The following is a 25905-nucleotide window of genomic DNA, read 5'->3' as shown; positions in this document are numbered from 1 at the left end:
GTTAAACAGCTTCTGAGTTTCACTACTGAGGTGCTACATGTCAGGGGTGGATGAAGTGATCCTTTTATATCAATTAGCAATTACTGTAAAGTGCTTTGGGGTGAAATGCCACAAAGGATTAGAACTTCAAGGGAAGAATAAGCAGCAGGAGCACATGAACTCATAAATGGCACAGATCCTATTTTATGTAAATTGCCCTAGTAATAAAGAATGAGCAAAAGGTCAGATAAATACAGAAAATGACATATAAGCAGAGTAGTCTCTAAATAGAATATTTTTTTCTAGTTTTCTCAGGCACTAGCGTGTCTCTAGGCCAATAGCTCCCTCATCTGAGCATCTGTAATATTCAGTAATACAATATCCTTAGGTTTTACTACCCTGCAAGTTAATTTCATTCCAGACTAACATAGTGTGAGCTCATAAAATCCATCACAGAAGAATCAAAATCTTCCCCAAATTTGGTAACAAAGCAAAACAAAAACCAGAACAAATAAGTGTCTCGTCTCTTCAAGAGATGTACACATACTCTCCATGCATCTAGTCCCAGGAAGATCACAATTCCTACAACAATTTTACATAGGGTTAATGAATCCAGACAGTATAAAGCCAAAATCTAAACTACTTGTAAAGGCTGGAACACATCAATAAAGTAACATAATCATACATATTTAGGCAGCATTGCAGTTTGAGAGATTATAATTCCATCCTAAAGAAAACTCATTTCCCATTTGTGCATTTTCATACCATAATAAGCAATCTTGCATTAGCTTTAAAAGACAACATGTTTTGGAGAAAGCACCATAATGTGAAAGGAAAACATGAAAATTAATCACTGATAAAAGTAATACATTTTTTCTACTGCCACTACATCAGATATGCATTTCGTTAAATAGCAACCAAAAACTGAAGTGAAAAAAGTTGTGCTGTTCACATCTGGAATTTAAAAACCATGAAAATGAAGGATCATTTACCTAAAACTTGACTAGGGGAAGCAAAAACAAGACATAACTAGCAAGCATACAGCAAGTCACATTTGATTTTAAATTCTTCTATTAGCAAGGCATTCAATACTCTAAATAAAAAAACTATATCCTATATAATTAACAATATGGCTTTTTACAGCACTTTTTACAGTTCATGTACTAGCTCTTTTAGTTTGTCTTTACCCTTATAAAACTCACTTAACACCGAAAAAAATCACACATGAAGAGCAAATTTTACACAGTGATTAGTGGAACATTTAAAAGTATCCCCCAAGCATGCAACAAAAAACTTTATTAATAGCATGAAAGAGACTTTTATTATATTTGATTCTTTACTAATACTTTCTGAGAAGTAAAAAATACAGTAAACAAAATATGTTTAAAATAACCCAGATTCCATAAAATAAATTCATTTTCATTTCAATGCAAAAAATGACCCAATGCCATGTGTACCATTTAGCACCATTTTCAGACAGCGCATATATACAATTTCTACATCATTAACTCATCTTTCTATGTTTCCAAATGTCTTGCAGTTCTGCTGGGTAAGCATCAGTTCATTCATGGTGTTTAAATGCTACCTTTTATACATCAGATATTTTTACTTGTTCAGTTATTTAATGTACAGCTACTGTGGCGAAAAAAAACCAAACCAAAGCAAACCCCACCCAGCACACAAAAAAGATCTCAAAAGTATTTCTCCTGTGGATTCAAATTTACTTTTTTTAGATAGGTAGGTTAAAATTGATACCTAAAAAATTACAATTATCCACTCATTTTTATAATCTAATTTTCATATATATGGTATATTTAATTCAACATGACTATGCAGTTGCAACACAGTCTTGTAATATTCTGTATGCACATGAAACAGTTATAAATGAAAAGGAAAAAGGCAAAAAACCTACAAATGAGAAAGAGCAATCTCTCGCTAAGGCAGAGCTGCGAGTCAGCAGATAAATCTCCCAATTCTGTTGCAGACTGACTATTACCGCAAATGAGAAACTAGTCTTTCTATGCCTTCGCCTACCTATAAACCAGGTAATACTTCTCCCTGACCTCACAGCGATGTCACAATGCTTCATTTGTTAATATTTATAAAGCATTCCTATTTGCACACACCTATATAGGCAGGACAGTCACTGGATCTGATGATACATTAAATACTACAGAAGCTTTCTACTGGCAGTACCTCTCATTTTGAAAAATCTAGAGACTAGAAACTTCAAATATAGACCAATACTTTTTTACTCAGTGGTTAACATTGACTTGAGCTGAAACTTGTTGAACACCAAAGAAATGTTGCAGAAAGCATTACTGCTACACTGGATATCAAAAAACATTTTTACTAAGCTCTGATCGAAATTGGAGGTTAGCCATGAAAGACCATTCCCTGCCACCAACGCTGCTGTCCATCTCTGTCCTCTGCACCATCACCCAGCTTCTGTCTTCTGCAAATCTACTCAAAACAAAAGGCGATATACTTTCCTGGGAGAGAAGCCCCTCAAACAGCCTGTGGATAGGTTTCAATTGCTGTGTCCTCTCCCACCGTTTATTCTTAGAGTTTGAAAGGCTCATGCACTTTGAGATCTCCAATAAAATGAACCAGCCAAATCTCAGAATGAGTCATCTATCAAGAAGCAAGATGTAGCAAATGAAAGAAAATTACATTTTAAAAAAAAATGTCCATAATATCTCCAGACTACATTCTCTGCGCAGTTACAGCCGAATCAGAAAATATTTAGACATTTTTCAACACAAAGCTCACACACGTATAGAATCTTTGAGTTAGATATGTGAACCAATAACCTATATTAAGTTATGAAGCCTTCAAACATACTTTTGAGTTTGAAAAAGCTTATTTAGCTGAAATTGCTTTTGCTCACTTCTGCAATTCCTGCTTTTGATAAGAAGTGGAACTGCTGAAATACAAGAAAGCAAATATTGCCCAAAGTATCAGTGCATGTTATGAAAAAAGCTGATTTATGATATGGTTTCTCTTAATTTCTGCAACTCTTAATAACAGATCCAACCTTACAGTTGCGTATTTTCCACTAAATCTTTAAGTGCTCATTAGCTGCAGGCGATATCAACAGGACAGCAGGAACAATCCCAGATCCTGACTGGTTCCCTAAGTGCCTGATTAAGAGTAATACTCATGGTAAACCCAAGCAAAGCAAAAGTTACACAAGATACAAATTAAGAAATAAAAGAAAAATCAAGATACTATTGTGCAGGAAAACAATATTTTTTTAAAAAGGCAATAATTTTATTTACGGGAGTTTTCCTCCATTGTCTGAAAGGTAAAGAGACTCTTAAGTTTTCATATCACAGTTAAATAATTGACCTTTGCAATATCAAAAATCTGCATCATGTACCACATAGTTGCTATGGCAATTCTGCATTTACAATGAACAAAATAAGAAGTGCACAACCAACACAGCCTCTGTGTTAAGCAAACAGCACACCTCTAGACTTGATAATTGGGGTTAGCATGACACATCAGGTAACCAAAACCGGAGCTTGGCATTTCTCAAGTCCTCATAGATGCAGATGCTCTTACTTCTACTCCCAGACCCTCTCTTTAATCCATGTAAATCATACCTAATAACCTACTGTAGGTGTGATCCACTACATGCAGTATTTTGCAGTATTAACTCAAGTGATGCCCTCAGATTTGTCTTTCCAAACTAAACCTTGTCCATCCTGTTTGGAACTGCATCTCCACCTTCTGGTCTATCAAATGTGGGCTTAAACCTAGCTTTTGAGCTCAACAGATTGCCTTTGTTACATCTTGTACAGCACCCTGCCCAAAAGACCTGCCAAGCTGCAATACAGTGCCTAGCTTCTGCTTTTATACAAAATAGCAGCACATTTCATTCCAACTGCACCTCAGGCTGGGTGACAGAAATCACTTAATGGTTGTGGGTGTAATGCTGCTGGTGTCCAGTATTTCATACACAAGGTGAAGGTAAAGAATGATGAAAAGTATATGCAGTAAAAAGAAATCCATCCTAAACTGAGAAAGCTACTACACTGCTATCAGCAAACTCCTTTTTAGCTGTATTGCTCAACAGTGCTAGAAACCATTATACTAGGTGCAGGTAGCAGCCTGCACCAGCAAACCCCCTGTGTCTATTGAGCAAGAATCTGCAGCAGCACTGATAAGGCACAAGTATCCTTGCCGCGGCTGACAGCTGTAGTCCAACACTAACTACATCACATCAACAATGATTCATTCAGGGAAGAACCACAGCAGGCTGCACGCTGGCAAGGTTAGGAAAGCTCCAAAGTGGGGCAGCTAAAGAAGGAAGTTCATCAAGAAGTTGGAGTTGCAAACAAAGTGGAACTGGGGAAGTGCTGAGATTAGGAAGAGCAGTAGAATAGGTTGTGGAGCAGGAGGCAAAGACAGGGCTGCCATCTTCATTTTCATAAGCTTAGCATGTATAGATGATTAGGGCTCATCTTTATCTAAGGCATGCAGAGAAAGCACACATAACAGGAAGAAGTCAAATCCAAAACACCAATAGAAAGAGGTGGTGGTTTTATTGTTTCAGACCAGTCTAATGATTTTGTTTAAAAACTTACAACTTTCAAATATTCAAGACTGGCAATACTACCCCACTCACAGACAGCATTCCCTTCCTCATGGCTGCCGAACTCATTCTCAGCAGATAGATCGGATCACAAAGAATATCAGACTGATTACCTAGCATAGTGCACTTCACCTGGGAGCTCACTGTGAGCCTGAAGAGCCTCCACTAATGATTGCAAAACCAGCAGCATCACATTACACAGCAGTCTGTCAGTAAGTTTTGGAGACTGGGCTAAACCCTGATACAATTTTTTAAACAGAGGTCCAAAAGCTAGATCACACTTTAATGTATACATTGATTTAATGTATATACAAAATGTCACACAAAATCCTTCATTCCATCTCTTTCTTAGAAAATTTACACTATGCCCTCAAGAACCAAAACTATGGATTGGTACAAAATGTATAATATAACACGAGGGTTTTATGGTTTGTTTTGCAATTGCTATATCTTCCCTTAGCTGTGTAGGTGGGCTTCAACTTTTGCTAGCTATGCTGAGATAATGCTTTGCATAGTCAAGAACACCACACACAAGAAGGTGTGGCAGAGCATACAATCCATAAAAGTTAAGTGAGCATAGTATATGTCCAAAGTTATCTATGTATACATATCTCCTACATTACTCAGTGCAGCATACCTACTCTGTGTCTAAGTAGACCCAAAGACTCTAAACTAGGCTGGATGCAGCAAAGCAAGTGTACCTGTCTATAATATCATCTTGCCTCCCCTCTGCCCGCCCCCCTCCTTTTCTTTTTTTTTTAAATAGTCTTCCATCCATTCATCCCACACACAGATGTTCACAAAGCTGTCCTGGGAAGGAGGATGGTTTGATTACTGTGGTGCAAGTTGGTTCCAGCTTCAGCTTTACTTCTGCCACAGACTTCTTGTATAACCACCTACAACTATCCACTGCACCTCTCCCTGCATTAGTTCTTCATCAATAACAGCCCCAATTTGGTTAATGAGAGTACTGATACTAACTAATTTCAACATATGCACTGGACACATAAACCTGCATGAAACAGGCACGGACAATACGTCCCTTCTTGCAGTGCACGTCTCATCTGTTGAGTTCTTTCTGCCAAGATGCCACTTAAACACTATGTATTGAAGCCTGGACCAGAGTGTAGTTGCTATTGAAATAGCTATTCTGCCAGTAGTTTTGGAAGCTATTACACATACCAACTACAAAGAAGCGAAGTCCCTGGTAATACTGTCTGTAACACTTTCAGGGTTCAGATTTGGAGCCAGGGAAACCAGCAGGAGCCAGTAGTTCCTCAGACACCTGTGCTAAAAGGAGAGTGCTCATAATGTATTAAGTAGATATTCAAAACAACCTGTGTGTGTTTATTTCTCTGGTCATGGCTTCAGGTCTGCAAGGATCACGTATATCCCTAGGCTTTGCTTGAACTCTGTTTTTCATCTGTCCTGACTGGAAAAGTGAGGTGCATCACCCCTCAGGGCAGCAGAGAAGGCGAGACTTCAGAACACAAGGATTCTGCTCTGCTTTCAGAATGAAAAAATAGCTCAATAGCAGCATGAAAAACAACACAGCTAAGAAGAAATAGCTCTTTGCTAACATCATCTTTCCTCAGTTATTCTCAGTTCACTTTTTTCCTTCTACAAGTTAACAACTAAAGAAGTCTTTTAAAGACTTATTCAAGAACTAGTTGATACAAGATACAATTCATTGATTGATAGGAGATTGTTCCCTTGAACAGGATGTACTACCTGAAATTAATTCTTAAATATTAGAAATTTAGGACAAAAAGATACCTATGTATGCAGTCACCAAAATTGCACACACTTAACCATGTTAACAATGCCTGGAAAAGAACCACAGTTGTGCATCTCTAAAGCATTTCAGAGGCATGAGAAGAGGAGAGAAAGAAACACCTTTTGTCTGCTCTGATCTATCTCCCACAGATCACCGTAGCAATGGGTTTTAATTACAACATTTTAAAATTATTTAACTGTATCTTAAATTGCATGCCTACATATAGAAATACATAACACTGAATAAATGCACACATGGCATTCCTATAGATGTATTTTTTATAAAGAGAGGTTTGGCCTCAAAAACTATTTATTTCTCTAGATATTTTCCCTGAGGATCCCTGTTGTCAGCTATTCCATTTATGCTTTTTTCCTTTCCTGTTTCCTGGTCTGGTAAAGTTGGAAGGCAGGGTAACACTAAAAACATTAAAGATTCATTAGGAACATTTTATACATTTTTAAAATCCATCCTTATTTAAAAAAAAATTTCCACCAAAAAAATACCCCAGTCTAGTTGATCCAGGGGAAAAGGCAGTGCAGGAATTTAGTTGCTTTGCCAGTGTGGGCACCTGAAGGCACGGAGAGGACAGGCAGCACTGTGCGGGGACATGGTCCTCAACAGCGCTAATCAGCATGGTGAGACGGGCATACTAACGTGATTGCTCTGCCTGAGGGATCCAAACTGATTTCTTTTAAAGACAGACAGACTACACTACTGCATGGCACTAAGCACAGCCCCAATCAAGATGACCTGGTTTCTTTTATTTTGGTCTGCTTGATCACTGCATGACATTCAGACAACAGCTGTCCAACATATATCCGGGTTTTCTCTCAACCTGTCAAGTCATTTTTCTATTTGCTCAATTTGAGGCAGGTCCACTACCTGCTGTATAGATTTGTCTCGTTTGTAGCTTGTTTTGTATCTCATTTGAAAGTTATTATTATTTTAAGGCAGGAATTCTTTCTTTGTTATGATTATGCCTCTCTTCAATATATTATTCAGATTCTAAAGTCAAGAATATTAAAAAATGGCAATTCTTAATTTTTAAAGCTTAAGACAAGAATAAGCCAGACTGGTTTGTTTTTGGGTTGTTTTTTGTGGTGGTTTTTTTTTTTTGGGGGGGGGGGGGAGTGGGAGGTATATTGTGGTGGTGGGGATGTTTGGGGGGTGGTTTTGGTTGCATTTGGTTTTTTTTAATTTAAATTCTTGGATGTATATATCTAAATTTTGCCCACCTTAGAGACAAACAAGGCAAAGGAAAACATACAAAAGAACATCTAGTCAGATCTATAACTAGGTATTACAGAGCATCCAATTTTTCTTTGATCAGCTATTCATTAGTCACATTATTTTAAAAAGTCAAATTTTCATTTATATTGTAAGCATTAAAAAGAACATTATTTTTCTCAGATAGTGTTTTGTTTTAATTTCAAAGACAAGGTAAAAATTCAGAAGTCTGGGGAAGGAGACACTAGACTGAAACAGGAACATAAGAAATGGAAGAATCCCTGAGAAAACAGGAAAAATTGATGGAAAGCCTGGGGTGGAAAGATCTGAGCAGTATATTCTCTTTAAATTATGCATAATATATATAAAGGAGGAACTGAGATCTCCCACAGCAATACACATGTAGGCTGCAAAAATGCGTGGAGGACTTGTTCATTACCTGATATGACTGTTGAAATGCTGCTACATTTTATGCAGGTGTATTTCTATGATGGGTAAAGTAATTCTATCACATACTGTGTTTTAATTGCTCCCAAGAGACAGCCCTCTCCTTATTTAGATACTAAATTCTCCATTCTTCCACAATCCTATCAAAACATTATTTGTTCCAAAAATCTTCCACTTTACAAATCAATCAAACAAAAAACTGAAGCCATCAAGTTAGTGGCTACGTGCCTGTTATCAGAATTCACAGCTAAAAATTACAGAAGAACAGAATAATTTAGGTTGAAAGGGATCTCAAGAAGTTACCTCGTCCAGTCTTCTGCTCGAAGTGGTGCTAATTTCGACATTAAATGAGGTTACTCATGGCCTTGTCTAGTCTAGAGTCTCTCTAAGGACAGAAATCTCACACATTGTGTCACCCTGCATTCCAGTGAAAAGTCTTCTGTCTTTTCAGGCATTCTATTCTGAGAAAGTAATTTCTAAAATTCTTTAGGATACTTCAGAATTTAATAAAACCCTATACAGTAAGAATAAAAGATTATTTTACACTACTATTACACTACTTTATCTAAAAATACTTTACAAATTTGGGAGGTTTTTTTAAAAATATATATGTGTATATATATAACTATATATATTCACAGAGTAGTAATATTAAACTTGTGAATATAATATACATAATCAGTACCAGTTATAGCTATTATGCCACCCTGTTTTCAAAAGATTAAAATTAATCACATCAAGGAATTTTCAAGTAATATAATCATACCTTGTAAAAAAAAATCATTGTTTGATCCAAGAATCAAGTGAAAAGTAATATTAAATGCATTAAATTTACTCTTCATTTCATTTTCTCAAATTCATTTTGTTTCATTACAGTGGAGAAGTTACTAAGTCTGAATCACAAATATTTAGAATTTTATATATTAAAAATTCAATCATAAAGCTCCACCAAGTGGAAATCCTTAAAACTACACTAAGCAAATTCATGAACAAAAATTCATGTTATAAATTATAACCAATACTCACAATTCCAATTATATACAGTGAATAGCCAAGCTGTTTATCCATACCTATAACCCATCATTTTTACCAGCGTACACTAATCACACTATTGATTGGGGTGAGGGACCAAGAATAATTTTAAAATAATTAACATAATTTTTTCTCTGTTTAGATCTGCTCCTTTGAAAACATTAATTTGGCTATATCCAGTGTGGACTAAAATGACCTCGACACTGATACACTACTTCAGAAAAGTCACCTTCCTAACTTGCTGAAATTGCTATGGGCAACCTTAAGTTCCCTTTCTTAATATGCAGCTTTGGTTATTTACACAAATTAACAGACATTCCCATTTTAGGTAACACGAGATTCTCAAACAAATGTAGTCTGTTAAATGGTTTGCTCTTTCTCACTATTGAAATATTCATCAAGTGTGTAATTTTAACAACCTGATAAAAACTGTTAAAAGCATAGCTGTGCTGCCCAGCAGGTAGTGCCATTTTTAATGAAACCATAACTTTCATAAATAAATTATCAACTCATGAAGTATTCATAGTATACCTCAACTTCCATAAGAAAATTTGTTTTGGTATGGGGCTGCAAAGCACGCCACAACTATTCTCATCCAGTAAAAGAATTAACAGAGAGATATTCTAAGCCAAAGTTTGTTCTCAGAACATTTGAACTTGACTTTACTGCACAGCAATTTTGACACACACAATTCAAAGGGATCTAAACTCACTCGGCACATTTGACAACACTATGCCTTTCAAACAGGACACAGAAGCGTGAACAAGTACCTCCCTTTTGAAATTACTCCTTTCTTTCTGTGTGGATACACCATCCCAACATACCTGCAAGGACATTCGATACATGCCAGGAAACTGTTCTTCCAAGGCAATGTGGGTCACTGCCTGCATTCAAAGAACACTACAGAAAGTTATCAGCATGGTAGCTTGATCCTATTTTCTACAGCAGAGAACCCAAGACAGGCAGCCTATCTTGTAAAGCCCAAACAGCATCAGCCTGGAGTGTGTCTATATTAACATGTAGTTCAGATCCCATGCAGGCTTTTGAAGCGAATTGCAGCCACTGCTTTCACATACTGTGCTTGCATTTGCAACATGGAACAGTCTTGGAGCATATCAATGGGATTTCTTGGAGATGAAACAAAACCAGAAAATGCACTCCAAATGCTAGCAGACACCTAGGCTGCAAGAAAGGCTAGAGCTAGCTCAAAGTATCTAGAAACATGTATCGCATGGACATCAGGTCCTCAGCATCAACTGCTCTAATCTATAGATATGTTTTATAGATACGTTTATGCCACACCACCATATTTGCTAACGTAAACCTAGTCTTGGTTGTCTCAATCCTGCAGCTCCTGTTTGGTTTTGCATTTCCTTGATTTTGTTTTTTAACTCCTGGGTTCCCACAATCATACACAGAGAGTCTCAGCCTTCATTTGAAATAGATGTTGAGAAACAATTGCAAATTCTTTACAAATATATTAAGAAATATATGATCTGTTTCCAAAATAAGGATGGGTTAAACTATCTGCGGTTTTGCTATTATTTAGGTACTAAAATAACTTAGACACAGTATAGATGTACTGGAAAGAGGCAGAATGAAGTATTACTCTCTTACCACAAAAAGAAAATGCTTTCTACACTGCCACTCACTAGGCAACATGTGAAAGAAACTACTAGAAGGAAAGATGTTTAAGTTTCCAGGGTGACACAGGCAGCTCTTTGAAAGATTGAACTTCTCTTTCCAGAACAGTGTTTCTTCTTAGAAGAAATTCTAGAGCTGGAAAAATTCTAAAGCTTTATCATTACTTAAAAAGACTAGTAGTAGATGACCCAACTACAGATTAGTCAGATAATCATCAATACAAAGCTAAATCATGACAAGATAATGTATGCAAACAGGACTGAAGGATAGCAGCATAATTAACAAAATCAACATAGTTGTATGGAAAGTAGAGCTTGACAAACTTTTTAAAATATATTACAAAACCAACTGATAAAGTAACTGGGTTGGCATTAACCACAGTCTGTAACAGATGTGACTACATGATATTTTCTTTAAGGTATGACACTATACAAAATTTTGTCACTATACAAAAATTGAGGTTCATCACAAAGATTGAAAGATAGTGAAGAGATATCACAAAAAAGTATGTAAATGTTGTATCATTTAAGAGAGATGTTTTAGATGTCTCAGAAAATTTGGGCCAGTGGTGCTATCTTTATCAATGAGTGGAGAGAAAATAGATAAATATAAAACCACTGGTAGCAAACTCTGTATAACAGAAGGCCACATCAGCTACATGAATCAGATAATCTCACTTGAATTCTAATATAGTCAAACACAAGTTAATACTTTAGAACAAAAGATGCAGATCACTTTCAAGATGGCAACCTCACCCATAGCCTAAAAAAGCAGGAGTAATTACATTATTTGGAGATAATGATTAGTAAAAAATAGAAAATAAATTCCTAGAGCAAAAAACTTTGGGTTATATGAATAGCAAGAATAGTGAGGAGGTACAGTTATGAGAGTGAATCAATGCAAAGCACTGAAACTACACCTTATACAGTGCTGCCCTAACTACTATTTCTAAATTTCAAGGAGACCTGAAGAAGCTCACTATGAGTTAGCCACTACAGGAAAGATGACTTCTGCCCATAAGTGTGAAAAGGCTCTAATCAACATACTTTTTCAGCAGGCAGTGAGGAAGAGAATTCATGAGAGCAGCAGATACTTGCACCAGGAAGAGGCTTCTGATAAGCGATGGATCTTTAGTCCAGAAACAAAAGACTTCATCAGATGCAGTCAGTGAAAGCCAAAGCTAGAAAAACTCATACTAAGAGAGAAGAAAAATTTAACAGTGGCAGTGATTGATTATTGGAACAATATACCCAGGATTCTCTATCACCAGAAATATTTCTTTCAGAATCACACTTTTTTCCAAATAAAGCTCCTATAGCTCAAACAGGAATCACAAGCCCCATGATGATTTATTAACCAAAAGTGCCTGTTCCAAGTGACACAGGTCAAGCCATTTGAACAGAAGGGTCTCACTGGTATTTAAAAATCCAAACATCTATGACGGCACCCTAGTCAAGAACTGAATTTCTCACTATTTAAACATACCTTTGCACTGTAAACATTAGCAATACCACACCTCTGATACATTTCACTAGGCTGATAATCAAAACACCAGTAAAAATATGGTTTATTTATGCTCATTGATGCACTCAAAATAATTTGCAAAGAGCAAAAGCATCAGGTTGAGTGATCAGAATAATGGCTGTGCATATGTAGTGTTCATACATGTTTCTGTTATTCTTTTCACTCATTTGAATCAATCTGAATAATTTCTGCTTACCTGCAAGGAATATTTTTTTCAAGCATTATACCCTGTTCTGTGGGAACATCCTCTCTTTATTTTGTTTCATGGGAATAGAGTGTTATGACCCTGAGTTAGCACTACAATCACACAATAGCCTTCAAAGAAACTACAGTTGCTACATTCAAAATAAAAATTCTTCGTGGAGTGCCAGGTTTTAAAACAAGCCTTTGACTGCTCTGGCATTTTGGTTTCAGCCTATAAAAGTAATTTCTGACCATCAACAGTTCATGCAGCTGGCTTATGCCACTAAATGAAAACCAACTACTACATGGAGCCTTACTAGTCAGGCACATTTCACCAGTACTCCTTGAGATGCTAGCAACTGCACCGAAGTGAAACATTAGTGAAGGGCAAGCCGTTACCACAGAATACACTGTTCCTCACAGTAATGGCTGTTTGGAAGGCAGTATCACTTCTGTGGAATTCCTGAACTGCATTAATGTGCATAAGTCTTATGTAATAAATTAATTACTGTTCTTTCCAGCACTTAAAACACCTAATTGCAAAATTCCCAATTTACCTATTCCTCAGCTGTCCTTTTGTTTTGAATTGTTTATCCTAGCAGCTATCAAGGTGACCTGTACTTGATAGCCACATGGTATCAGACTGCCATTACTTTAACTGCACTAAGTGAAGCAAAACACAAGTTAAACACCCTTTTCTTTTTTTTCCATATAATCGGTTACAGTAACTGCAATAGAAAGTTATGCACCATATCCTCTTTCCTTTACCCTCTCAAACTGTCACCTACACTATGTTCATCCAGCTGTTTTAGGAACATCAAAAGCATTTCAGGTAAGCGAGGTTGTGGGTTGGACTCCAATTCCACAGCAGCTGGTTTGTTGTTTCATGTAAATTCACAGGTGATTTTTCCAATCAGACAGAATGAAGGGCAATGCCCAGTTTATTATTATTGTGCTCAAACACTGCAAAAGGCACTGTCAATAGCTTTGCCAGCCCCCTGTGGTTTTTTCATTGGCAGAGTTAGCAAATGGCTAAGCATGACCAAACCTCAAGTACTGAGACATGCTGAGCACTTACTAGATATTTTGGAATTAAAATAATATAATAAAAAAACCAAATAACCCAACACTGAAAATTTTATACAAAGGAAGATTTGGAAAGAAAGAAAAATATTCTATAGCAAGAAAGGTAGTACCTCGAACAACTTGCCTTCTTCAGTCAATTCAACTCCTGCAGAATGCAACTTCATCAGAAAATAATTGATTTTATTTTTTTCCCTACTCTACTACATAGTGTATGGATGTTTTAAAATAAAACTTTTCAAAATTAAGAAATGTAGAACATCTAAAAATTGTGCTTAAAATCCAACCCAAATTTCCTGAGAAGGCCTGTTTTACAGAGCTATTGTAAACAAAGCCATTGAATCTGCAAAAGAAGAGAAGTGACTTTAAGTGTGCTCCAGTTACACTTACTGAACTGTGTTTAAACTTAGTAGTTGCCTACAGGATTCCTGGTTCTGCGCTGCCCTCCTCCCAGACAGCTAATCCTGTCTCCTCTGACCTGTCCCCTTGCCCCATTATTCGGTGGTGTCTGTGCAGAACAACCCCCCTGCCCTGGCAATTGTCTCTGAATGTTTACAAGAGGGCAAAACCCCTTCAATTTTCTTCCACAGGCCTTGAGGAGACAGGGATAGGCAATGGTTTCTTAATGCATTTCATTACATTCTTCATTAGACAGGAAAGTAATTCCACGGTTTTAAAATCAAATAATGTATTTCTATATATCTTTCACTTCCTCTCCCACTATCTCCCATATAGCCTCCCTCCTTAATAATAAATCTGTCACTAAACAAAAAAACATAGTATGTGAAGGAGATATTCCTGAACTCACCCCACACAATAAGGGCAAATATCTCAAGAAAAACTGAGCAGAAGTTTGCTTTTGTCAGGTTTATGTGACATGGCAAATTCTTTTATGCCAGCTACCAGCAGAAGTTGTGATTTTAGCTTATGGACACAGATCTCAAAAGATGAAAGCAAGCAACAGCAAATTGAGATATTCTTCAGGAGAATAATCTAGTGAATAACTTTACTCCAAACATGAAACTGTCCCTTCAAGCCTAGATTTCTGAGCACTTTGTTTATTCCATTTTGGATGTTAGTCTTACTCGAGCTATTCCTGATTTAATCTGATGAAAATGTTAACTGAGCCCAGGAAGTGAAACAGGCAAGCAATTCTCTCTGTATTCCATTCAGTGAATTTTATAGATGTTGCAGTTCAAAAACAACTAAGAAAAAACAAAACCCAACTTGCTGTGTCTACATGCACCAAAGAGTTTAAGGAGCCATGTAATCTGTACATCTGAGGTGTGAATGCCATATTGCATACAGCTTTCCAGCATACAAGTCATCTACAGATGACGCTACAGACATTTGGCTAAATGTGAACAAATTTTTCAGGTTTTCTTTACTTGTAAAGTCAAACCCAGTTCACGTAACACAGATTTTTTTCCAGCAGAAAAAGCTGCATCATTGGAGCACTCTTGGTTCAAATGAGAGCAGGCTGATATGAAGCATACTTCAGGGGTAATCTTGGCTTTTAAATGTCACCCCTGCAAGAACACAATGAACCTGCTGTCCTTCCACACAAGCCCCAACACAATCTTGTGTGCTTTGCACAGACGTGTTTTAAATTTAGCACAAAATTAAGAGCATTTTGTTTCCCAGCAACTTCTTGAGGCATATGGGCTGAAGAAAGTGATTCACCCAATTTTTCAGACATAATACCAAAAACAAATACGTATTTTAAGCCCTTCCATCCCCCCTCAAAATGGCCACTAATCAGCTCACACTTTAGAAAACCTGATGGAAACACATGATCACTACTTACAAAAACATACAGCATCCACAGCAAGTTAAGGAAGTCATTACTGGTGCAAGGAATTCCAGTCACAGAAATACAGGGGTCTGTGGTGTGTTTTGTTTTTTTTTTTAAAGCAAAGTGTCTGCCATTTCACATTTAGAAGTCAACACTTATCAAAAAAACCAAACAGCAAATAAAGTGGATTGTCCATCTCTGAAGAAACAGAAATAATATAAACACAATAAAGGATTGAATGTATCTTTAATAATAACTGCTTTAGTCACTTAGGGCTGACTTTCAAGACTGAGTCCAAGTTCTCAAGGTTGGACTTTTTTTTCTTTGTTTAAATGTAAATTGGATTGGGCTCTTGACTGTTTCTTTTATAATACTAGTACAATCAGAATGATTAGCTGGAATGGCAATCTAAAGTTTCACTTACCTCTGTAGACTTGTACCAGGTTATTCCCGTACAGTTTCATTTCACTTTTCATTTTTTCTTAAATGCCACTCAACAACATTCAGATTCCAAACTGACCTTTATCTTTACACTAATAGCTTTTCTTATCAGCAGCAAAATCACTACATCTTCCACACAGTTGATCTGTCAGTGTGTTTGGAATAATTCTTTACCCTAACATTCAGTGCTGACTATTAATAAATTAAGAACTAACAGCAAAATAATTACCCTTTCACCTAGGAAAACACTGGTGGCCACTACAGAATGCTCCCTTGGTGACACAGTGTTTTGCCCTGTATAATTGATGCAAATGCGTAACAGGATACTGTTATGTTCTCTGCACTAGCTGTCACTTTTATGCACATAGTATTTGTTTCCATACTATGGCAGATGCAGTAGTCTACAGCAAGGGGGTTTTGTTTGTTTATTAGAAACAGCTCTACTTTTAATGTCAAACTGCTTTATTGTGGTAGGAAAGATAAACTTTTTTTTTTTCTTCAAAAGGCTACAGATACTGGGAGTGTATAACATTATCTTACATTTCACATCCAGATAATTTTGAACCTTCCAATAAAAGCCAAAAAAATATTTATTCCCAGCTTGTATATGTAGTGTGCATGACTGAAAATTGGCAAATCTTTCTTATCTGTTAGCAGCAAATGCACCATAAATTACAGTGCATAGAAAAATTCAGCATTTCACCTTGCATAAGCATATAATTCATAGAACAGTGCAGATGAAGGAGCAGAGATCTCTTCTCCACTACCAATAAATTAACCTCCAACTTTGTTTTATACATCTGCCAGCACAGTGGTGAACTGAGGTGTTGCAGGCGCCATTGTGATGAACTAAGGAAATGCTAAGGTCTGTTGCTTTACCTCATCAATCTGGAACCCGAATGGAGCTTTCCCTGAAGGTTGCCTCCAAACACATTCCTGAGGAGCACTGACTGGTGACCAGAGCGGCTGGCTGGAAAAAAACAAGTTATGCAGCATAGTAACAGTGTTAACAGCTCTTCACCAAGGCTCACTACCTCTTCAAGGAAGTTTTTTCACCAGTGATGAGTAAGGGGCTGACCTGTCCTTGCAGCAGATAAGATATTCTGAAAGCAAGGCTTGGCGTTTTTTTTTTTTAGATTAACAATGCAGTATTTTCACATGGTAGTTTTCCACACACACACACATTGTTCACATACTAGTTGAAGTTAAGAATCAAACTGTACATAGGGTAATGCAATCACTGAACCTGCTTGCTCACTTTGTTAACATATGCAGTAGGAATTGCCATGAAAGGATATTCCTTCCACAGTATTTAAGGCACTGGATGGAGCTAGCTAGCAGACATGGATTTTATTCTCAGCCTGTTCAGTGACCCTAGGGAGTACCTTCCTGCTTCACTTTCTTTTTCCACAGCCCAGAAATGGCAACACTTGCTTTTCTGTAAAACTGTAAGATTTCTAGTATGAAAAGACAGACAATAAAGAGGACAGTATAAATGTCACTATAAGGAATTTTTTTACCAACAAAAAGATTTAGCTAAGTTCTATCTGCTAATAGAGGCTAATAACAAAAACACGATTTACAAGGGATAAATTAAACTATATAAGCTGTCACTGGATTATCTAATTGGCATTTTCTCTCTCCCAAATGCATGCCAGATTATGTATATATTCACAATGGCTCTTAAGTCTTCAAACTATTTATAACTCCCCTAAACATTGAAATAATGTATTTACATTGGGATTAATCATCACTATAATTTAATTAGCATTTGACAAGAATTGATTTGGCAGAACTTTTTCCCTTAAAAATAGGAAATGGCCATAAACCAGGGGAACAGTCATAAACTAAACACACTGGTTTTTTTCTCCATCTGCTTCTGGTAAGATGCATTCTTCAACTGCTAATTCAGTCAAGATCTCAGCTTCATTTATCCAGTTAATTCGAGTCAGATGCTGACAACATCAAGATTATAAATCAATTCTGGGTATGCAGGCAAAAGAAAGCTGTGGCTAACACCGGTGTACTTGTTTTGATTTCTTACAGACCTACATACAAAAGAAGAGGATAAACTAGTAGCACGCTGGGAGCTATGGGAGAATTACAATTCGATCCCATAAAAGATGTGCCTAAAAGTTACGTACTAAAGCACTAACTGGACCCAAAGGCTTGGCCTAGAACTTCAGACTACTGCCAAGCTGCAGAGAAAACTGAAGTTGGGTCTCTTACTTTTAGGGCAAATGGCTCCAGCTAGAACGATTGAAGAAAGAAGTTGTTTTCCATCTCCTTCAGTTATGTTTCAGAGGAAAGTGGTATCAAGCCCTGTGTTTTGTGGAGAGCCTGATCACCCAACCAGCACCACCAGGAGCTCCCAGAGTATACCTGTTAGATCCTCCACCTTGGATCCAGTCAGTCCTATATGCCCCAGACTAATGAAGCGGGGGTCAGTTTGGGGCATGCAGAAATATGCAATTCTAGTATCTGCAGAACTTCAAAAATCAAATGGAGTGTGCAGTCTAGACATAACTAGAATAAAACAGCATATGCGCTGGGGTTTTCAAGATCACAGTTTGGTTCTTGGGAACATTTACACATTTTTGGAGGGCAACAAGGAGATGTACGTGATCCCATCTAATTTCCCTTTTGTGCACTTTTCCTATTTACTCTAAGGGATCACATCTATGTCACCAACAAAGCAAGCCAGTCATAATTAATGCTGGCTCAGAAACTACAGAAGGAGAAAATTCTACTACCATAGCTCCTTTTACTTGCTCTGTTTATGCTTAGGTGGCCCAAGAACTCTGAACAGATTGAGAATATGCCACAATACTAAGAAAGCCTTAAAACTAAAAGAAAAAATGTTATAGTATATAAATTTCTCCCTACAAACCAAAAAGCAAATAAACCAACCCTTAATTCTAAAGCACAGAACGAGTTATTTCAGAGCTTAAAGATTAAAAGGACCCTTGGGTTTTCTGTTGAAACCATGTAACAATGCTGAGTATCAGTTCTAAAATGATCTATATGCACAAAGCATACACATTGTTTAAGGATATATAGACTCCTGGGTCACTTAGTCCAGCCTCAAACTACCAAAGTATTTTCCCATATCTTTGACAATACTCCAAAAGTAAGACTCTATTTGTTTTCACTCTACTTTAGAAATAGTCAGTTATACTCAAATTAACTGACCAACTACAGTCCATAGGCAATCAAAAGTGTGTTTTCAAAAATTTTTTTCAGGTAGCAGGGGCTCATTTCAATCCTTCATAAACATGACAAAAACTCGTCCGCTCATGAAAATCTGCACTATACAATGGCATTCCTCAACTTGCCTTCTCAATGTATCCTTTCTCAAGGTCTTGCAACATTGCCACATTTCAAGTCACACAGCGTGGCCTCTGCAATATTAACTTACCATAGTGCCACTGATTTTCATTTTACAGGCTAACCACCCTTCATCAAATTCACAGGAACTGAACACTTGTTCTGGGACCCAGCAGCAACATTTTTGTCTTTTGAGCATCAAACCCAGACATTTTGGATACTTGCCCAACTACAGAGTAATTCCAAATGCTATAATTTACAGGATCAGGAAGATCACAGCAAAGGGTTATATGACCGTTTTAACTACATGTGGGTAACACGAAGAGATTATGTTGGATACCTGAAGAGAAATAATAAGCTTATACAAAGCTAACATAACTTGAAACAGCCAAAGAAGAGAAAGCAGATTTATACAGGAAATTACAGGTTTTTTTCTATGTGCCCCAATTCCACACTGATACCATGTGGTACTCCTATCCCATCTTTCTCTGGATTCCTTTTAACAGCAATTCACTGCCTTTTCTTAAAGAAACTTTAACAATCTCAGGCAGAAACATCTTGGCAGTAACAATGAAAAGCTCACCATTCATTTTGGCAGGTACCACAGCCATCTGTTGTTCAGGCGCAGGACTTGCATGGCTCAAGCAAGAGAATGAAAACAGCAGCCAAGGTGAGGAACGTAGTCAAGAGCTGCCTAGGCAGGCATAATTGCCCTGTAAGGTGACCACACTGGATCCAGCACAGTAAGACAACTAAAGACCAACCTGCCCAAAGGAAAAAATTGCAGTGGACTAAAAATCTTGCCTTACTGGTAAGCCCATATCTCCACAGAATCATACAATCATTTAGGTTGTAAGAGACCCTTCCAAGATCATCAAATATTAGAAAATACTAAGCTTTGGAAAGAGTGAACATAAACATACAAGTCTATGTGATCCAGTTTTCTTCTCCTGAAAAACTTGTCCCTGAGAATTGTAGAAGGTGGATGTTCTCCTACACCACGAGCTAGTGAGATGTCCTGAATTCTCAGATGAGATACAGTTTAGGGACAGGTCACACAAATAATCGTAATTCTAAACTGAGGCCTGTCATCTCCTCAGTCTCAAAGGCAATATGCCACAAAACAATGATATAAACTGGTGATATAAACAGATAGCCCAGATCAGTCCTTAGCACGTTGCTTAATTTCACTGCATTGATTCCACACAGAGCTGAAACAAAGCCTTACACTTAACTCATGTTTCCAAAACCTTATTGTTTCCAGGCTTCTGTAGGAAACACATGCCGCAAACTAGCTTTTGCTTTCAGTTACAGAAGCAAAGATCACAAATGATTTATACTTAGCATTAAACTGCAGTGGATATTTCCACCAATGACCAAGTTATTTGGGTTTTTTGTTGGTTTTGTTACAGCATGTGTGATCTACAAGTATTAGCTGTAATGATTAGTAGAATACTGTGCAGACCAAAACACAGTGATTTTCTCAGAGCTGGGCTCTCACTTTACAAGATACAGCAAAGCTGTCCCACAATTAAAGAAAATAAACATGAAGCAAACATCTTTGTTTTGACCTAAGTTACACCAACCAAGATGAGAGAAAGGGGTAACCCTATTAAAAAACTCTTTTCTTGCTACAGCTATTTCTTTTGTCTTGGGTATTGTTAGTAAAGTGAATTATCAGATTTATGGTATGTGAACTTCTATTCTTATTGTTGAATAAGGGGGGAGAGGTTGGTGGTGGTGTTGCGTGGGGTTTTGTTTGGTTTTGTTGGTGCGGGTTTTTTTGTTGTTTTAGAGGGTTGGTTTGTTTGGGGGGGGTTATGTTTGTTTGGGGGTTTTTTGTGGGTTGTTTTGGGTTTTTTTGTTTTTTTTAAACATACATTAAGCCATCAGTTATACTCCAAATGGGAAAATGTTTTCATATAAACACTGCTCAAATATACACAGTATCAATCTGGACATGATTTTTGAACCTCTCAGGTATATATATGTTTTATTTTTTATAAAAGCATCTAAAAGTTCTACATGTTTACTTCAAAAGCCTCATTCTTCCTTAAACTAAAATCTTATCCTTCATAGTATTTGACAATTCACTCAGACTTCAAGATTTATCTGTTCGTTATACAACCTACATCTCAGTTTTTAACCAGACTATCAACCTAAGCTACAGAACAATATTTGTTCCAAGCCAGCAAATGATCTCATTTCATATGCACATTCTATATCTGGGTCCAAGTCCCTACAGGGCGAATATACAATGTGATTTCCTGCGAAAGAAAACCTCTGAAATTAGTCAGGCTGACAAGAAACTCAGATTAGATTCATCAAAAGGTTCACAAAGACTTAGCCAAATCAGCTCTGATTTCTAATGACACCTAAAATCATGTTAGAGCCACTCCAGTTTTACAGATCATAATCCCAATGAAGCAAACCTCTGTTTCTTTCCCAGACTGATTCCCTCCCACAGTACCACAAACCAGCAAGGCAACAACTGATCTGCAATAAACAAGTCCTGACTGAGGTGTTACGAGTATTACATATAAAAGGACACGGCTATATAGATATTCAGCAATGTCACAAGATACACACACACCCCCTCCCCGGTGTAATCATAATGCTCCCAAAAATCACAAGTGAAAAACTTAATGCTCACAAAATATAACAATACTGTTTCTAAAATGATGATACTTCATGCAAACCAAAATATAGTCATGCAAAAGAAGAGGTCAACCTAAAACATGACTTACATATATTTCAATTCTCTACAGGAAATAAACCTAAAAAAACATGGAAAGAGGTGCACAATAGACACATCAATTTAAAGTTAGTATTTAAAAATGCATGGGAAAAATCCATACACAAATATATTCCACTGCAACTGTGAATAAACTAAACTGGAATTTTGACAAACATGAAAACCACTGAATTACAGTTATTATGTTACAGATTTTAGCCTAATGGAGACAAGTTAAAAATACCAACAACCCCACTGAGAACAAGCTGAACTCAGAATTCACTGCATTTTGGTTTTATATCCATCTTTGTTAACTTACAATAAAATAAGGATTTAATTAACAGAATGCTTTCATATCAACAAATATGAGACAGAGGATGCATGATATATTAATTCCTACCGACTCAATTTCAGTAGGCTTACTTTATTTTCTTATTCTTTGGTTGCTTTTCCAAGTGAACACAAGAGGGCAGAGCTCTTGTGCAATCTCAAACTGTATTTGTATTCAGCATAAGCCAAATTAAAATCACTTCTTCCTACATGCAAAGCATCCCCCTTTGCAAAGCTCACATGCCAAAATAAGGCAAAGCAGCAGACCAGAAATCTTACATACATATCATTTCAGCTACTATACAATAACTAAAATGTTGTAAGGGAAATAATATAAGATTACCATGTGATAAAGGTAAAGCAGGACCTCAAAAAGCAATGTGTAGCATGTACAAGTTCAAGTATCTATTTCAGGAAATCTGACACCAATTCAACCAACACCTGAAGATCCTGAATATGAGGCATCCTGGAAAAGGAAATACGGAATGACTCAGGAAAAGGATCAGCCTGATAATGGGGGGGGCTGGGGAAAGGGGACAAAATGAGAATATAGGATTCTTCCCTGTATTAATCCTTTGAGGCCAAGTTTATCAGTCTATTGTAACCTGAGGTATTCAATGGTGGGGGGGTGGGTGGGGGTGGGGTGGAGATTAAAAAAGAAAAAGAAAAAACTGAGGTTAGAAGACTTACTAGTTTCTGTATTCTAGAATAGTACATCAGGTATTCCACTTAAATAATCTAAAGCATTTTTTTAAATTTTAGTTAGGAAAAACATAGGTAATAGTAAATAACAGAACTAGCCTTTGCTAAGTCCAAAAAATGATGAACTGCATAGTACGAGTAAGCAATACACGTACTCAGAAGCTACGTGCAAGCACCAAGCAGCTAATCAAAAGTCAGGGGCTGATAAGAAATACCGTTCAGAGTTGACTGTTAACACTGCTGCTGCAGCTTCCGCTCTGACCTCAAGCACCTTCTACAAACATTTTCTCCTGATGCAGAATCAGACATGTGAAAAGCACCAGGTATTTGGCCATCTCCTCACCCTCTGCAGTAAGACCCTCTGCTAGTGAAAAAGCCCTGCCTTTGGCTGTGTAGCACCACACCACACATAAGGCACACAAGTTTTCATTCAAGCATCTCCAGCTAGGGACAGACGAACCCCACTCTGGTGTGGTACCACCACAGCCTACTTCTATAAGTCAACAAAACACCTTGTTCCTAAAAGCAGAGCAGCAGTACCCTCAGCAATACCATTTTACTGCGTTTGCCAGTGTACCTCTCGCTCTATCAGTTGACTTTTTTTTAAAGTATCACGTCTGCCTTCATAAGAACCAAGCCCATGAATTCACCTGCCCAAATAAGAATGGTGCTCTTACAACACATGGTAACATTATCAGTAAAAGCAAACAACTTCTGCTTTCTGCACGTATTGACAAGTCATATAAGCAACAAACTGCTCTGTCTTCTTGATTTAAAAGCATCTGTCTTCATGGGGAAGGTAAAGCCTAAGGAAATCTACTGTGAGGGCTGGATGAGAAAGATCCAGTCTGAAAAGCGGCTCACAAGAAACATGCACATGAAAATAGGGGCTGACATCAACTCTACAGTGGAAATCTCCTCTAAAAAGGACTATGGTATACAGGTGCTATTAGAGCATAGATTCGATACACATTCTGTAGTTTCTAGGATACATCATAAATCCTAAAACAACTGTAGCTGTAAGATTTAAAGCCTTTTTAAAATTGTTGATCTTAGCACACTTTTCCCCAAATAAATACTTTGCTTTTGCTATTAACAGTTTAAAAAGCAGGAACTGGACTAGAGAAACACTGCTGTCATGGCATTACTGCCAATGAGACATCTGTCAGACAGCATGGTTCAGCTCATGACAGGACTTAAACATGGCAATGCTCAGCATCAAGATGCTTGGCTGTAGGTGCTCAGATGTGTCTGAAACTCCACTGCCTTCCTAGGCGAGACTCTTCCTCACATCCCAAAACTCCATCCTGCACTTCAGATGCCAATGTCATCTTTCCGGATATAGACAACTGACTCACTTTTCTTTGAAAGTAAGCCCAGTGAAAACAATACCCTTTATCTAACAGTAGTCAGAGTGTCCAAAAAGCAAGAAACAACCTCCTTGGTGAAAAACATTCAAAACACCTTCCATAAAATGCCCTAACCACTAGGCTGCAAGCAGTAGCACAGCAAAGGCATCTGCCACCTCTCCTACGACAGCACACCACTGAACACACAGAGGTTCTCATCACCTGTAATCAGGTTCCTAGCTTACATGCATTTTCTACCTGGCCTTCTCTTATAGCAGGAGAAAAGAAGAGTAACTACAATGAAATAAAGGGTGAAAATAAAACAAAGCCTTTTATATGAAACATGAATGAAAGTGTCTATGCAGTTCATGACATAAATGTCCCTATCAGTACAAGTACAGCCTCAGCTGTAAAGTGCTTGTCTTTTTATAAGTCTGTAACCTTACAAAAAACAGCAAGTGTTCAACTATGCAGAAAATTACTACTGCTGTGTACTCTACTGACAATTTTAAGGCCAATTTTTTTTAGTGTATCAGACTATTATACCAGGAAGCCACATTTAAGTCTGCATTTTTGCTCCTGCTGTGACTGAGATAAGTTACACTAAGCAAGTAACTATTAGTAGCAAAAAATAACATTTCCCTCCTCCTTTCTTAGCATTATGTATATTAGCAAGTACACTATGTCTGTTTGTCCTCAGTATAAAGACAGAACTGAAAAATAAAATGGGTAAAAATTATGAAAAGCAGTTGTAGTATGTCCAGAATTGACTGCAAAAAGAAAGTAAGTCTGGGAAAAGAGAGCAGAATATAGAGAGGAAGGAATAAGCACGTCATCATTACAAAAGATTACACTGCTGCTTCTAATTAAGTTATCAGCCATCATGTATAATTTTAAGCAAAGTTATCTTCAAGATCAAAACCAACTTACAAAAATTACAGCCCAACAAAATATGAGGCACATCTTACTGTTTGATTTTGCCTACTTCAGTAGTATGATATACATGCCATAAAAGCAAAATTAATTTTTAATTCTTTTCAGAAGTAGCCATTTCAAAAGTAGTAATAGGCTTTAAAAGAAAGCAAAGATCACATCAGCCTACATTAGTTTCTGGCTCCATTCTCTGAAATGCTGTATGTTATCGCGCACATGTTTGTTTTCATCTGTCAGTGTGGTTTATTGTTAGGGAAGTGTAGTATCAGCTGTCTCTTCCCTGCCATCAAAGCTACTTTGTTAAAGTTAATAGTGTTTGACTTCCAGAGGATCTTTTACCAAGGTAACACAAAAAACTTCTGCTCATCATTATTTTTCCAGCAGTAAAGACACCAAATGGATGCAGTATCCCCTTTACCTTTAAAAAAAAAAAAAATCCATCGAAAGAATTTAAGAATTCTATTTGTCATTTACTAAATTACTTCAGCTGCCAGCAACCAAAATGTTAACCGCATACCATCAGATGGCAGACCACACTGTGTTAATGAATATCTGCCTCAATTTGCAGAAGACTACTGTACAAAGGGTCCTGTGCACCTGTGTTAATCTACGCTGCCTTCTGTTTAACTTTACCCCTTAATGGCTGTAACTACTTGCATTAACTGACCTGAAACATTCAGCAACAAAACATTGTAATAGTTGTAACTCAAGAACACTTAGAGCATATAACATTGATTTCATTAATAATTTCTGCTTGGTTTTACCTTAACTAATTATAAATTGAGAAATGTTTGATAA

At 37.1% G+C, this 25905-nt stretch overlaps 1 long non-coding RNA gene across 1 annotated transcript in view; it reads right to left on the bottom strand.

Annotated features, from left to right (window-relative positions):
* LOC142602116 (uncharacterized) overlaps positions 1 to 19776 on the bottom strand; it is an 86538-nt gene extending 66762 nt beyond the window's left edge. Inside the window, exons 1-2 of the long non-coding RNA XR_012835817.1 lie at positions 19643 to 19776; positions 16612 to 16702 (exon numbers count right to left, since the gene is read on the bottom strand). This is a non-coding gene — a long non-coding RNA (uncharacterized LOC142602116). The remainder of the gene's footprint in view (positions 1 to 16611; positions 16703 to 19642) is intronic.
* Between the last annotated feature and the right edge of the window lie 6129 nt (positions 19777 to 25905).

This window comes from Balearica regulorum, chromosome 5, assembly GCF_011004875.1.
Source record: "Balearica regulorum gibbericeps isolate bBalReg1 chromosome 5, bBalReg1.pri, whole genome shotgun sequence".
NCBI classification, from domain to species: Eukaryota; Metazoa; Chordata; class Aves; order Gruiformes; family Gruidae; genus Balearica; species Balearica regulorum.
The sequence above is the reverse complement of the archived record's forward strand: the minus strand, read 5'-3'. Positions and strand labels throughout refer to the sequence as shown.